At 41.7% G+C, this 13,810-nt stretch overlaps 1 protein-coding gene across 1 annotated transcript in view; it reads left to right on the top strand.

The window, feature by feature from the left end:
- Nucleotides 1-5,989: 5,989 nt before the first annotated feature.
- The window catches only part of DDC (dopa decarboxylase), a 72,430-nt gene continuing 64,609 nt past the window's right edge, over nt 5,990-13,810 (top strand). The window contains exon 1 of the mRNA XM_018907406.3: nt 5,990-6,175. The gene's annotated coding sequence lies outside the window, so the exon portion shown is untranslated. The remainder of the gene's footprint in view (nt 6,176-13,810) is intronic.

Genomic DNA, 13,810 nt, shown 5'->3' with positions numbered 1-13,810 from the left:
TATTGGAATGAATGTCGTCCTTTGGATATATCAGTACACTGTGTATCTCTTGCCTTAATGCAGGTTATTTGAGTAGGTCATGTTAAACAGCTTTTAAGAAGTGTGAAGAGGAAAACACAATCCCCAAGATACCTTTATTCTGGCTGTTGTCTTTAAGATTCCTATTAGGACAGACTGCATTTTATTTAGCAAACAATTTTTTCACTCCTTTTGTTTGAGAAAAAATACTGGGGTTATTTTGCTATGATATTTACAGTATGCATTTGGGAAGGCTGCTAGAATCATATCAGAAGAACACACTATGACCAACTTTCAGGTCATAAAGTTGTAACTCATTGAAAATGTGCACTCTGCATAAAACACTCTATTGGCCTGATAAAAGTTGGATCAGAAAACTTCTCAATAGTACTTCCAGAAAGCAATTATTTACCCCTGTAGCCCTTGTATTTGAGTGGTCTATCAGAATTTGGGTGGAAAAACACCATCTGCACAAAACACATCTTTACTTAAAAATTCCAGGGGGGTGGAGGAGTGGGGTGGAGGGATTGGTGGTTCTTCTGGCAGGTAGAAAAACAGAAGGTTGGGAATATTTCACTTTTATTTTTTTGGACACAATCCTTTCCTGTTCCCTCCTTGTTAATCCATAGAAGCCATCAAATGCATTCTACTCTGGCTTCTGCATGCTGTGTCTCCATGTGATGTCTCCATATTGCACTACAGCATGAGTTAATTACTATGTTAGCATGATGAAATTCATTCATCAGCACATAGAGGCAGAGAACTTCCTTTTGATTTTGATATTCCTCAAGTTTTTTTCTATCTGGACATGCATGTTACAGTGCTTAGAGTTCACTATCCTGCATGCACTAACTTACTTTTTTCACTAAGTTTATGGGGACTGCAGATGCCTATTTCCTGCTTGGCTAGAGGAGGCCATACTAACATTGAAACTGACTCCCACTATGATCATTAAAAGTCACAGACAATAATTCTGCACAAACCTGCTTAAAAACCCAAACAAACAAACAATAAAAATCAAAACCAAAACCCCACGTTGCCTTATTGTATATATTGCATTTGGAACACACAAGAAGATGGCATTAAAAAAAGGCAACAAGGTAAGAAGATCTCAGTAAGCCTGCCCTGTGGCAAGGCAGTGCTGCCAGCATGTTTGTCCAAACTGCCCACCTCTGTGGCAGATGCAAAATGATACCTGTGAAATCTGGCCCTTGGCATTAGCAGTGGGTACTTGGGCTATCAGAACATCATCAGTACAAAATTAGTCTGGACCAGAAGTGGGAATGTGGTACAGATTTTAATTACTTGCCTGATAGGTTTGTGTTTCTTTTCATTAGTTGCAGAACAGCAGACATGATCAGACATCTGATCCCACATTAAGCATTCTAGCATGAAGTTCACCAGGCAAAATAGCTTATATGCATTTGGGCCTGTAAGACATTCCTATGAGACTCATTTTTTACAGCATGTGGCTGCAGGACTTTCATTCTGATACAAAGAACCCTTAAATTAGGATTCCTTTAACAGTAAATTGTTGCTTCAGTCTGGACCTGCAAAACCAGATGAGAAAAACATCACCAGATGAGCCACTTCCCTTCAAGATGAACTTTTTTTCTTTGTTATTGCTAATTTAGTAATGCTTTCATCTGTTTTGTCAATGTCCAGTCTGTAGGTTGCTTTGTGTCTCAGACATTGTTTTTCTGACATCTTGGAAACTTCAGTAACAATGTCAGCAGATGGAGAGAAAAGATACCTTCCTCTGAAATATCCATGCTGCCTTCATTTGGGTTGTTTCTGCATCCTAAATCTTAAGTTTTCCCTCCTTAACTTGAAGCACAATTTAATTAGAATTTGAAAATCCAACATAGCCACAAGTATGTCCAAGGCCTATATGATTCTCATTAGATATTGTGATTAGGCACATCTGAGACTTGAAAATGAATTTGTGTAACACACATTGCAAACCCTTAGCCCAAAGACAATTCTGCTTTAATTGCTCGTCATTTTGCACAGGTAGCAGCAGATGTTTTAGCAAGAAACACAGGTTCACACAGGACACTAAGCTGTGATTAACAGGATCTTACAACACTTGTTAGTTGTCCAGGTTTGTTATGCTTTTCTATAATCAGGTGTTTTCCATCCCTTGGCTGCAAGATCCTGGTGCCACAACTTAAGAATAGGAAGGTCCAATTACAAACAGCTGCTGGCCCTGAGTAAAAATACAGCCTGGCTTTTTGGGCCCTGAATCTCAGCTTGGCTGTGCTCAGAGGTACAACTCCTCAGAGCTCAGAAGAGAGACAGGAAGGGAAGTGGAAGAGAGAAAAGACTTACTCTTGGGCAGTACTGTCCCAGGGCTGGTTGGGGTGTGACTAGGAACACAGAGGAGACAGCGTTGAGATGCCCTGAGTGCTGCACACCACTCCCTAAGAGTCAGTTTCCCCTCTTCTTCCCCGAACTTGTGAAGACACTTCTACATAGAGACTCCCATCATATCTGCCCTTTGAAACACATTCTCCAGAGGGGTTCAGACTGGCATCTCCCATCACCAAGGAGAGAAACAGCAGTGGAATTGGTGTTCTCTGCAACTGGCCCATTCTCCAAAACAGCCTGTCCAACTGCCATTAGAAGAAAGGAAGGTGAGAGTTTGGTAGTATGGTTCTGCCAAGAACTATGGTGATTAAAGCAAATGGCTAAGCACAGTCCTGAAAGTGTACAGTATCACTGCTCCACAAAGAACCCTAGGCACATCCTGTTTTTAAATAATTTAATTATTTAGACCTTTTCATTATCCGATTTCTTTCATAATACTTCTCTTTGCTGCTAAATTTTGTGCATGATAAAAATGTGCTCGGTGTCACTCTTACCAACTCCTAGTTTTCAAAAGGTTGCTGTAGCAATCTCAGAATCAAAAACAAATACAGAAACAAGCCAAGCTGTGGGGATTAGAGCTTCCTGAAAAGTAATTCCACAACACATTTAGTTATGAAAGAATGTAAATTGGTAATTATAGAATTGGTGGATAGAAGACTTATTTGGGGTTTTTTTTTCACTAGATAGTAAGATTTGTGAAAACAGCTGGCTGAACAAGGGTGAAAGTCATTGAAGGCTCACAAAGTTTGCCCCAAAATACTTAAGATCAATTGCTGGAACAAACATTAGGCCTGCTCTAGAAAACAGAGTGCTTCAGAGAAGTGCATGTACCTGGAAAGGGATTGCATCCTCTCTCCCTAAAAGTATAAGAGAGCAGGAATTCCAATGACAGCAGAAAAGGAGACTTAGGATGCAGTACAAATGGAAGACCAAACACGAAGGTCAGAGGAACAATCAAATATATAATAAAACAGTTCAGTGAGATAGTATAATAGATAAACATAGGCAGCTGAGCAGAAACAAAACAATTATGATATTTTTTGATTCACAAGTCACCTGAAGTACACAGAGGACCAGTTCAGGAAAACCAGAAGTATTTCTTCATAAACTGCTCATATAATTTCTTGTATTGTCAACCACAAAATGTAACACGTGGCAAAAGTTCACATGGCTTCACAAAGGGCTTCTGTCACGTCACGACAGAGAAAACTCAGCTGATGGATAATAACTACAAAAACCTTTTTCTCTGAAAGTCCATTGGTCATATGTCACCAAGTACCAGGAGCAGTCTTCAGGGGAAGAATCATTACCTGACAGCACCTATGTAAGTACATCTTCCCTGCATGTCCACTACTAAGACAAGGGGCTAGAGGTACTTTTATCTGATCCAGTAATGTGCCCACATGAGGGCTGGCTCATACAGAAGGTAGCAACCAAAGGTAGCATTTAAGACCTGAAGAATGACCAAGAAAACCTGCTCTACAGTCACCTGGAGGCTCCCTTTGACTGAATTAAGGCTGCCCTTAATGGAACAGCCATGTAAGTATTGAATTTGCTTCCTAACACCCCATCCCAGGAAATGATGCCTGCAACAGCTTTCCTGTCCTCTTGTACCTTCCCCTGCTCCAGCCTGCCACTGGCAGGGTTTGCTGCAGGTGTGGGGGCTGCCACAGCAGAACTGAGTCCATCAGGGCTCTGAAGTTGTTCAAGAATAGTGTCTGGCTTCATTCAGCCTCAAAACTGGGTCGTAATTGACAGGGACTGAGCTTTTGAGGTGTCCTCTAAAATGAGCAATAAGCAGAGAATAGGTGCTACTCCTTTCAAGTCAGAAATGGATATACTCTAAGTTCCACATAAATGGGTATCCCTGGGCATTTTTGTTCAGCTGTGCACAGGGATGTGTTGTAAAGGGTTCTCCTGGGTAAAACACAGGTTTTCCTTACACCATTGACATCTGGGGAACAGAAAGGGGCGTGCACCTGCTCAAGTTATGTGATTTTTCTTACTGAAAGCTATGGTGGAGCCAGAGGGAGAGCGCTGTGCTGGGGTGGACAGGCCAGGAGTCGGGGACACATTGGGAGCTGCTGAGGCTTTCCCAAGCCACCTGCTGGTGTTCAGGGAGGGAGAGAATGGAAAGAGTAAATCAGAGAATTTTTAGGGTTGGAAGGGATTTCTGGAGATCATCCAGTCCAACGCCCCTGCTGTGGCAGTCACCTAGATCAGGTTACACACAAAGGTGTCCAGGTGGGTTTTGACTGTCTCCAGACACGGAGATTCCACGACCTCTCTGGGCAGCCTTTTCCACCCTCAATGTAAAGTTCTACTTTATGTTGAGGTGGAACTTGTGTTTTAGTTTATGGCCTCTTGCAGCAGTGGGGAGTAGGGCACAAAACTGGCATCCCCTACTCCCCTACAGATCAAGCCATAGTAGAAAGGACTCACCCTGATATTAAAAGGAACTGGGACAGGATATTGCTTCACACCGCAACATCGGCCATTGCTCCTTGTCCTGGCTCTGGGCACCCATGAAAGGTCTGGCACCACTGCCTTGACACCCGCCTTTGAGGCATTTCTGTGCATTGATGAGATCAAATGCTGGTACCAGCCCGGTTCCATCCCTCTCTGGAGGATCCTGCTGTCTCCCAGCAGCAAGCGTCAGAGGTGCCTGGGCTCTGTCCTGCCCCAGTGAGGGGCTCACCTGGGCTGGCCCCGGTCAAGTGCTGCCCTGAGAGGGGCTCGGAAGGGCTGCGGACCCCCTCTGACAAACAGGAGCTGGGGACAATGGAACCCCATTTTGCTGATTTCTAGTCTCCGATTCTGACAAGTCTAAATCCTGGAATAAGCGGCATCAGCGCGGGCAGCTGACATCCAGCCCGGGCTGTGCGCCCCCGGAGCTGGAGCTGGAGCTGGAGCAGGCCGCACTGGCGGGGCCGCAGGGCCGCGGGCACGGCGGGCTCCGTGCCCTGCCCCGGGCCGGCAGAGGGCGTGCAGCGTGGGCCTGCCCTACGCGAGCCTGCGGGGTTCTCCCCTGGCTGGGGTTTCTTTGTTTTATGGCGGCAGCCTTGCCCTCGTCTCCTGTGAAACCGCTGTAAAACACCACCCAGCCCGGCCAAGGGTGCCTCCGGCGGGGCGACTGCTGCAAATGGCAGCGCTGGCGCACGGCTGGCACCGGCGCCTACCCCGTCCCCGCCAAGAGCGGCGTGTGCTGGTTTGGGGACGTGAGGGTTTGACCCTCCCGGCAGTGCCCCTGAGGCACCGGCAGGCGGGAGCCGCCGGGCGGCCGCTGCCCCGGGAGCTCTGGCTCTGGGGTTCCCCCAACTGTCCCACTCGCTTGCTCGTGTGCCTCGCCGGCCATCTCCGTGGCGCCGACATCCTCGTCGGCAGAACCCCGGCAGAGGCACGGTATGCCCCCTCCAGCCCACGTCTCCTTGGATTTTTCACCCAAGGCTCTGTGAATAAGTGAGAAGTCTCACGTCCCTCCTATGGCAATGGCTGCGAATTGCGGCTGGATGAGCGCACAGGCTTTCTGGTTTCCCCGAGATGAGAAAGAGTGGCTGATTAAGCTGACACAGGGCCACGCCTGGTTAATGGGTAACCAAGGAGCGCCGCGTGAAGCTGCGATAGTTTCTGGAAAAGCCGTAGAAATTTATTGAGATTAAAATTCCTTAGCTAGTTCTGGTGACCTCTTCTTCACTGGGGGACTTTGAACTACCGGGAACTAACTGTAGGGAACTAAAACAATACTTGTTTCCAAGATACCTGGAAAAGGAGTGAGATCCCCGAAAAGGTAAGGATAAATTCGGTAATTTCTGAAAGTGAAGCTACCTCTGCACTTTCACCAAATAATCTGATCAAACAAACCCACATAATTTGTAAGGTATTAAACTAGTCAGTGTTTAGAAGTGCAGCATAATATGCTAAATGTAAATATTTTAATTGACATGTGCTCAAGCTAGTCTTGGTGAAAAGTCAGGAGTTCATGAAGTATTTTGAAATCAAAGCTTTGCAATTCACAACATTTTTAAGAGAACCTCTTAACTGCTGCTAAAAATTTTGTGCTCCTAGTCCTTGAGCTTGGTTTTGTTGTAAAACCTGTCACACGAGGTGTATTCTCTTGTAGAGATCCTGTTTATGGCTCAGGGACTGGAGTAATCTTTGGATGTTGACACTCCAACTTTATTTGGGGCTAGATGTGAAACAGCAAAAATTATTACAGCATTGCTGGGATTTAAAGAGTAAGAAGATGCTGAAATTGGGAAAGGAAAGGTGAAATAAAGTGACAATCACTATTTACAGAAATGTACTGCTTATGCCAATGGTAAATAAAAGGGAAAAAGAAGATACTGTAATGAAAAGTCAATGAAAACCAGATGTGCAGTATACCTGTGATACATGCTGAAAGGTTTCCTTGGGTGAGTGATGCCTCAAGGAAGAGCATCCTGGAATTTTGATGTTCAAAATGTGCATCCCCCACCAGCAACACAAACTGAGGAAACTGGAATTTCTTGCTAAAATTGCTAAAGGTTGTTTAAAGTTGTAATAGCGTTCCTTTGATTGGTCAATTGGCACACATCAGTGGAAAATTTCTGCATTGCTTTAGCATATGTTTCTTACTCTGTTCTTTCTATTATGCTGTGTCCAGTTCTGGGCCCCTCAGTTTAGGAGGGATGTTGAGGTGCTTGAATGTGTCCAGAGGGCAACAAGGCTGGTGAAGGGCCTGGAACACAAGCCCTTTGAAGAATGGCTGAGGGAGCTGGGGTTGTTTAGCCTGGAGGAAAGGAGCCTCAGGGGAGACCTTATCACTCCCTACAACTTCCTGAAAGGAGTTTGTAACCAGGTGGGGGTTGGTCTCTTCTCATAGGCAGCTGCTGACAGAACAAGAGGCCACAGTCTTAAGCTGTGCTTGGGGAAGGTTAGGTTAGACATCAGGAAAAAAATTATTGACTGAAAGAGTGATTGGGCACTGGAATCGTGCTCAGTGAGGTGGTGGAGTCACCATCCCTTGATGTGTTAAAAAAAAGACTGGATGTGGAGCTCAGTGCCATGGTTTAGTTGATGAGGAGGTGGTAGGTCATAGGTTGGACTTGATGATCTCAGAGGTCTTTTCCAACTTAGTTCAGTCTGTGATTCTGTGAAGACCTGTTTACCTCATTCTTTTGAGTCATGAAAAAGGTATATTTTTTCAATCACAAATAATATATTGTGTAATCAGAAAAATACATGGCCAACAGTATTTCATTATTTCTTAGTGAAAAAAAAAAGTTCAACCTATACAACAAACACAATTTACTTCCAGTTTTGGATTATATCCAAATCCAAATTTACCTCCAGTTTTGGATTATATCCAAATCCAAATTTACTTCCAGTTTTGGATTATATCCTAATCCAAATCCTGTTACTCACCTCAATTCTCTGTTGCCTTTGCATGTCCACAATCCTCCAGTGTTCTGTCTCTCCATTAAGCCAGTTCATGCTGATTATATTCTTTTCTCCTAGCAGTGTTATTTTTCCTATAGAAAATTGTGAAATGGAACAACTGTTTTGTTGTACATTTTTCATCTCTCTTGAATCTGTGCGGGTTACATGGCTATCTATTCAAAACCAAATGAATAAACGTGAGAAGAAATACTATGGCAAACAGTAATTTCTTGGAAAATACATTGGGATTTTAGTTTTAGGCTCTTTGTCAGAGAGCTGGCAAGAGCATTGTATGCTTAAAAGGGTGCTCTTACAGTTTGCTATTAAATAATACTGTATCATTCCCCCTTTCCCCCTCACTCTCCTCTTGTTTCGAAAGGAATATTTGATATTAAAATTCGGGGCAAGTTTGCTAAGCTTTGTGAAGGTGTAAATAGAAATTAGTTTTATCTTTCCTGGTTGTATGTTTTCAGAGGAATTGGGTGGTTTACATGGAGTCAAGTGTAGTTTAATGTTATTATTCTAATATTACATTAGACATATTACTTTATTCCTGAAATTGTTTTTTACAGCTTCAGAGGCAGACAGATTCTGTCCCTTAAAAATTAATGACTGATGCTAGGATTAATGGCAGCACATGATTTTTTTTTATTTTTTCTCCATCATTGAAGTGCTGTGCTGTGAGTCTCAGTGTAGGAACATGGGATGACTTGAAGGCAAAGATGTGACTCCAGTACTGTGTCACCCATCAAAACAGCCTCTGTAGAGGATGTATCTCTCCATCTGTTAGGTACAGTCTATCTTTGCAAGGCTGGATATGAAGCAGAGAGGTTAGGAAGGTTTTGTTTTGAACAAAAAGTGGAAAGGTTTCAGTCGCTGAAAAGAGTATAAGGAGGGAGGACATGGGACTCATCTGATCTTAACACTGGAGGCAATTGAAGCCATAGTAACAGCAACTGTGCCTTGCAGAAGAAGCTGGAATGTGTATAACCCTAAGTCAGGGTTATTATTAGCATTTCAGAATTTCGAGCCAGTCGTGCCAAACTTGGGTTTGTGACATTCCTTATGCTTCAGATTTTTTTTTTTTTTTTTTTTTTAATATACCAAGTACCATCTACTGTCTGATTGCTAGGGCAACGTCAAGCACTGGTGTCAGCAATACTGGCATATAATTTGGAGTTCACTTTACAAAAAGGAAGGGAATAATCGCTTCCTGCTCAGTAGACAGAATATAAGTAGCAGACTAAAATTGGTGTAAAAAGAGGTCCTAGAAAAAAAATGCATTAGATGTATTGTTTAGGAAGGCTGTAAATTCAGCATCAGAGTAATGCTGCTGCTGAGCCGCTTATAACACCTCCCTGTGTTTTGGCCTCACTTCCACTCAGTTATGCTATTGACAAACTGTTTCATTTAAATGAATAAACCTCACAGTTTTTAGGTTTTCTTTTTTCTGACACATGACAGCGCAGGTACAGTTAACGTGACATAACAAGAGGGAAGCATCATTACTGTGACTAGTCATGCAAAAAAGCGAGATGGGAAATTACAGATATAGTACATATGGTGCCTTCTGCTTTTAAAAACAGTCTGAGCTCAGAGAAGTAGAAAGGATCCAGCTAATCGTAGAACCAGCTCTATGAATTTCAAGGCAGATATACATTTCCAGACACATGGGACAAGCTGAAGACTGCTGAAATGTCAGCACGCTGGGAGAATGGCTGGCAGACACCTTTTCATCTTGGACAATACCGTAAAGGAAATGGCCTTTCAGTGTGGCAGATATTGTCCCTCTCTGTGCTGCTTCTTTAAAGGGAGGGAGAGAGAATGAATGCAATGGATTTCAGAGGAGGTGTCATTTCTTTAGCAGCATCCTGTGGGTGCATTATCTTGTAGAGACCTTTTTCTTTGTCTCTTAGTCTGGTTAGCACATGTCTTTGTGCAGTTTTAAAATGCTTGGACAGTTTTTCCTTAAGAAATGCATGTGCCTTCAAGCAGTTTTAAATTGCTCTTGATATGTTTGATATCCTTATACATTTGCAAACCCATCAGAATCTTGCTGAGTTCTTGACTGTAGTTCTTCCTGTGATAATTATCTTTTCTTCAGTTTTAACCACACATGATGTGAAAAAGTGTTTCCTTCAGTCTGTTTTTAATGCGCTGTCTTTAATTTCCCAGAATTGTCCCTCTTGGGCTTTTAGAATTTGAAAAACAGAAAGAGGTTCTTTGTCTTCTCCCTGTACTCTTTTGTTCTCTTATCCTTTCCTTGGTTTTTCTCATGTTGTTCTGTTTTTCAAAGCTAACCAGGCCCACTCATTTGAATCTTCCCCTGAGGACAGCAGAAGTGTCTTTGAAGAGAAATCTTCTCTTATGCTCCAGGAGGGCACTGAAGTCTTTTTGAAAGTGAAAATCTGAGAGAATACTGAGTGTTTGAGAAATGTTCCAACAATTGATCAAAAGTCACTAGAGTATTTTTCCTCTAATTCTCCAGCTTGTTCTTAGTGGATCCAAACTTCTTGCTATTCTTGATCATGCTACTTATTAAACAGAGGTTTTCATCCAACAGTGCCACCAACATTGGTTGGACTAAGCTTGACCCTTAAGATTTCTTAACCCTCTATGTATCCTTTGTTGCTTCAGATTATTTGTACTGAGCTTCCTGCAACTCTGTACTGACTATTCAAGATGTGACATTCCTTGCTCTTCTCCCCAGTTCCTATGGCTGCATCTTTAATAGGAAAAAAGGAGAGGGGTTTGGGGGATGGATAATGGGATGGTGGAATGATCCCCTTTCACTGCAAGTTTTTGTATCACAAATGTAAAGGCCCCCAGGTATTGTGGCTTTCATATATTTTAGGCAGCTGAAGTAGAGGACTCTGTGACCTCCAGCTGTGGTTAAGATGGGACACAGAAGGAATGGACCAGAAAGAATACTTGCTGTAGTGGTGGGTAGTGAGAGGTCTGAGATGGGAGATGATGGATAAGCTGTATTCTAATAAAAGACAAAGATGTAAGAGAATCTGTGGGAGAGAAAGAGGAATATAATGTGTACCTCTCTTATGAAGACAGGCTGAGGGAGCTGGGTCTGTTTAGTCTTGAGAGGGGACCTCATTAATGTCTATAAATATCTAAAAGGAAGGTGTCAAGAGGATGGATCCAGGTTCTTCTCAGTGGCACCCAGGAATAGGACAAGCGGTAATGAGCAGAAACTGACGCACAGGAAGTTCCACACGAATATGAAGAAGCACTTTCTTGTGCAGGTGACTGAGCACTGGAACAGGCTGCCCAGAGAAGTTGTGAAGTCTCCCTCACTGGAGATATTCACTAACCATCTGGACACAATGCTGTGCCATTTGCTCTGCCATGACCCTGCTTGAGCAGGGAGGTTGGACCAGATGACCACTGTGGTCCCTTCAACCTGACCCATTCTGTGATTCTGTAGTCTGTTGCCCAGGATTATTGACACATACTGAAGATGTTCCATAAGATGATCGTATTTTTTGCCCAGGTATAAAAGATCAGCTAATTTTATGGATTTTGCTTTTCAAGTGGAAACGCCCAGGGAACAAAAGAATTTATTTTAGAAAAGAAAGGAATTATGGCGAGAGAGTATATCTTTGAAGCATTTCTAATGAAAAGTAGAAACTAGGAAGGTGTTAGATGTTTTCATATTAAATAGTAAAAGTTTAATAATTAAAAGCAACTTAGTGATGATCTTAATCTATGAGAGAAATTCCTTCATATCAGTAAGTTTCCAAAATAATGTGTAAATAAAATTTAATATCACATTGTAGAATCAGAGGAAATACTTGATTGTGAGAACTTGAAAACCTCTGCATTATTATTTAACACTATTGTTACTAAGGACCAATGATAAACTGGCATATGAAGTCAAACTTCATAACAAATGTAGATACAGAACTATAATTGCTTAGAAATAGAAGTCCTGAGATCAAATACTTCATTCACCTTAATTAACCAATTCAGCTGATTCATTCAAACTAACCTATTAAGCAATAAAAAACATTTTTTACGGTTTATAAACAATAACAGCATTAGCCTTGAGGAATGTCCACACTTAAACAAAAAGCATTTTGCATCCCAGCTAAAGCACCACTATAGGCATCTCTGGGCAGTAATCTACCTGCAGCAGAGCCCTGGCCTGAGCTAGCAGGAAAAACCAGCAGCCTCTGACTGCATGCACACCTTATACATACTGCTGTGATTTTCCTTTTTTAATGTTTTTTTAGCATTTTAATCTTCTTTCTTATGGCATATTTTTTCCGTTTCTTCACTATTCTTTTCTTTCCAAGGAAATTTATATTTAATGTTGGCATCTTTCCCTAGAATAATCCTTTTTATCATCAGCTATATTTTATTAAATTATTTAACCGTATGTTCCTTGTTTTTGAGGCTAATTACAACAGCCTTTACTCAGGTGGCTGTAGAGGTACATTCTTGTATATTTTAAGCTTCTCTTACAAGATCTTTTCGGACCCTCAGAAGTCCTTCATTTGCTGGTTGCTAACATGACAGGTGCCTCCCATGCTCTCTCTCTCTCCTGTTTTCTGTTGCCTTGCACATGCCAGGATTTTTTTCTTGGCACTGCTTAGGGAGGCAAAGACTTGTCTCCTAGTTTGCCTGCCCTGCCAGCTCTTAAATGGGCCCATATTGTACCATTCTTCTTGGGTACCTGGGGACCAGGTACAAAGATGTTGATTCCTGAGCAGAACCACATCCTGAGGCTTGCCACACCTGCCAGGGTAGGGGCCTATTGTTCTGCTAGGCTGCTGAAAATGGCATTTCTTATAACGAAAAGTTTATATTCAAAAGGTAAAACCCAGAGCCTTGTAAATGTGTTTTGTGCTAATGAAAGAGAAGGCACAAAAAATAGACTGCATTATTGTGATTGTATGTAAGCATGAGGATTCTCTGTAGCTGCATCAGCAGCTCAGCTAGTTATAAGGCTGATCTCAAGAATATCTGCCCACGGCACACAACTGTTGTGTGAATTCATGCCCTGGGTTGTTCTTACACCTACCTCTGCCTCCTCCTTTTCAAGGTTATTGATACACATTTCTATTGTACATCCTGATGAGTATGTTCCTGCCTTTGGGTGATTTCCATTCTAGCTAGAGCCAAAAATCTGAGATGCAAATATATTTTTTGTCTAGTTTTCCTTTTTCTAACCAAAAAAAAAAAAAAAATTTTTTTTTACTATTGCAGTAATTTGTTACCATGTTGACTGCTGTTCTGTTCAGCCCAGTAATTACTTAATTGCATACTAGTCCTTGAATGACTTTAATATTGAGTGGTGAACTACTTATTTGCTACTGCTGTGGCTTTCTCACGTTTCATTTCAAGGTTAAAAAGAAAATGAGACAAAAAATGTCAGTCTTCTTTGCTACAGTTTTTGCTTTATTTTGAAGGTTCCTTTGGACAGTGTTTTTTTAATTTTTCAAGAGCAGATTTCTTATGCTTTTGAATATATATTTCTTTAAAAGATATTGCACCCTTTTGGAGCAACAATTTTTGACCTAATACATCTTTGTGAATAGTTGTTTTAAAAGCACATAAATTTGGTCAAAATTTCATAGCTGGCAGAAGGAGTTAAATATTAAAGGTGGTATAGATAAGCCAGTGTTACTAATATTACAAAATAAAAAATGTTATTACAGAGCAATAATACTGTATGTTAGTGCCTTCTTATTTATCCTGCTCTTTGTAGTGGCTGTTAAAAAAACACCTTTTGGTTACAATTTTATTTAGAAAATCATCCCTAATTTGAATGTTACATTGATTTTAAAACTTAAAATGATCTTGATGTTATGCAGGTTCTTTGGTGGACCTATAGACTTGTTTATGCTGTTTTACTGGGAAAGGCATATTGACATATCTTTAATTTATCTTGCTTGTTTTGAGGGTCAAGTTCTGTCACAAGAACAAGGCTATGGAGGCTATTTGCTGCAAATTGCATTCAAGTATTTATTTATAGTGTATGTATGTT

Source organism: Serinus canaria, chromosome 2 (genome assembly GCF_022539315.1).
Source record: "Serinus canaria isolate serCan28SL12 chromosome 2, serCan2020, whole genome shotgun sequence".
NCBI classification, from domain to species: domain Eukaryota; kingdom Metazoa; phylum Chordata; class Aves; order Passeriformes; family Fringillidae; genus Serinus; species Serinus canaria.
This window is presented reverse-complemented; position numbering and strand designations above follow the sequence as displayed.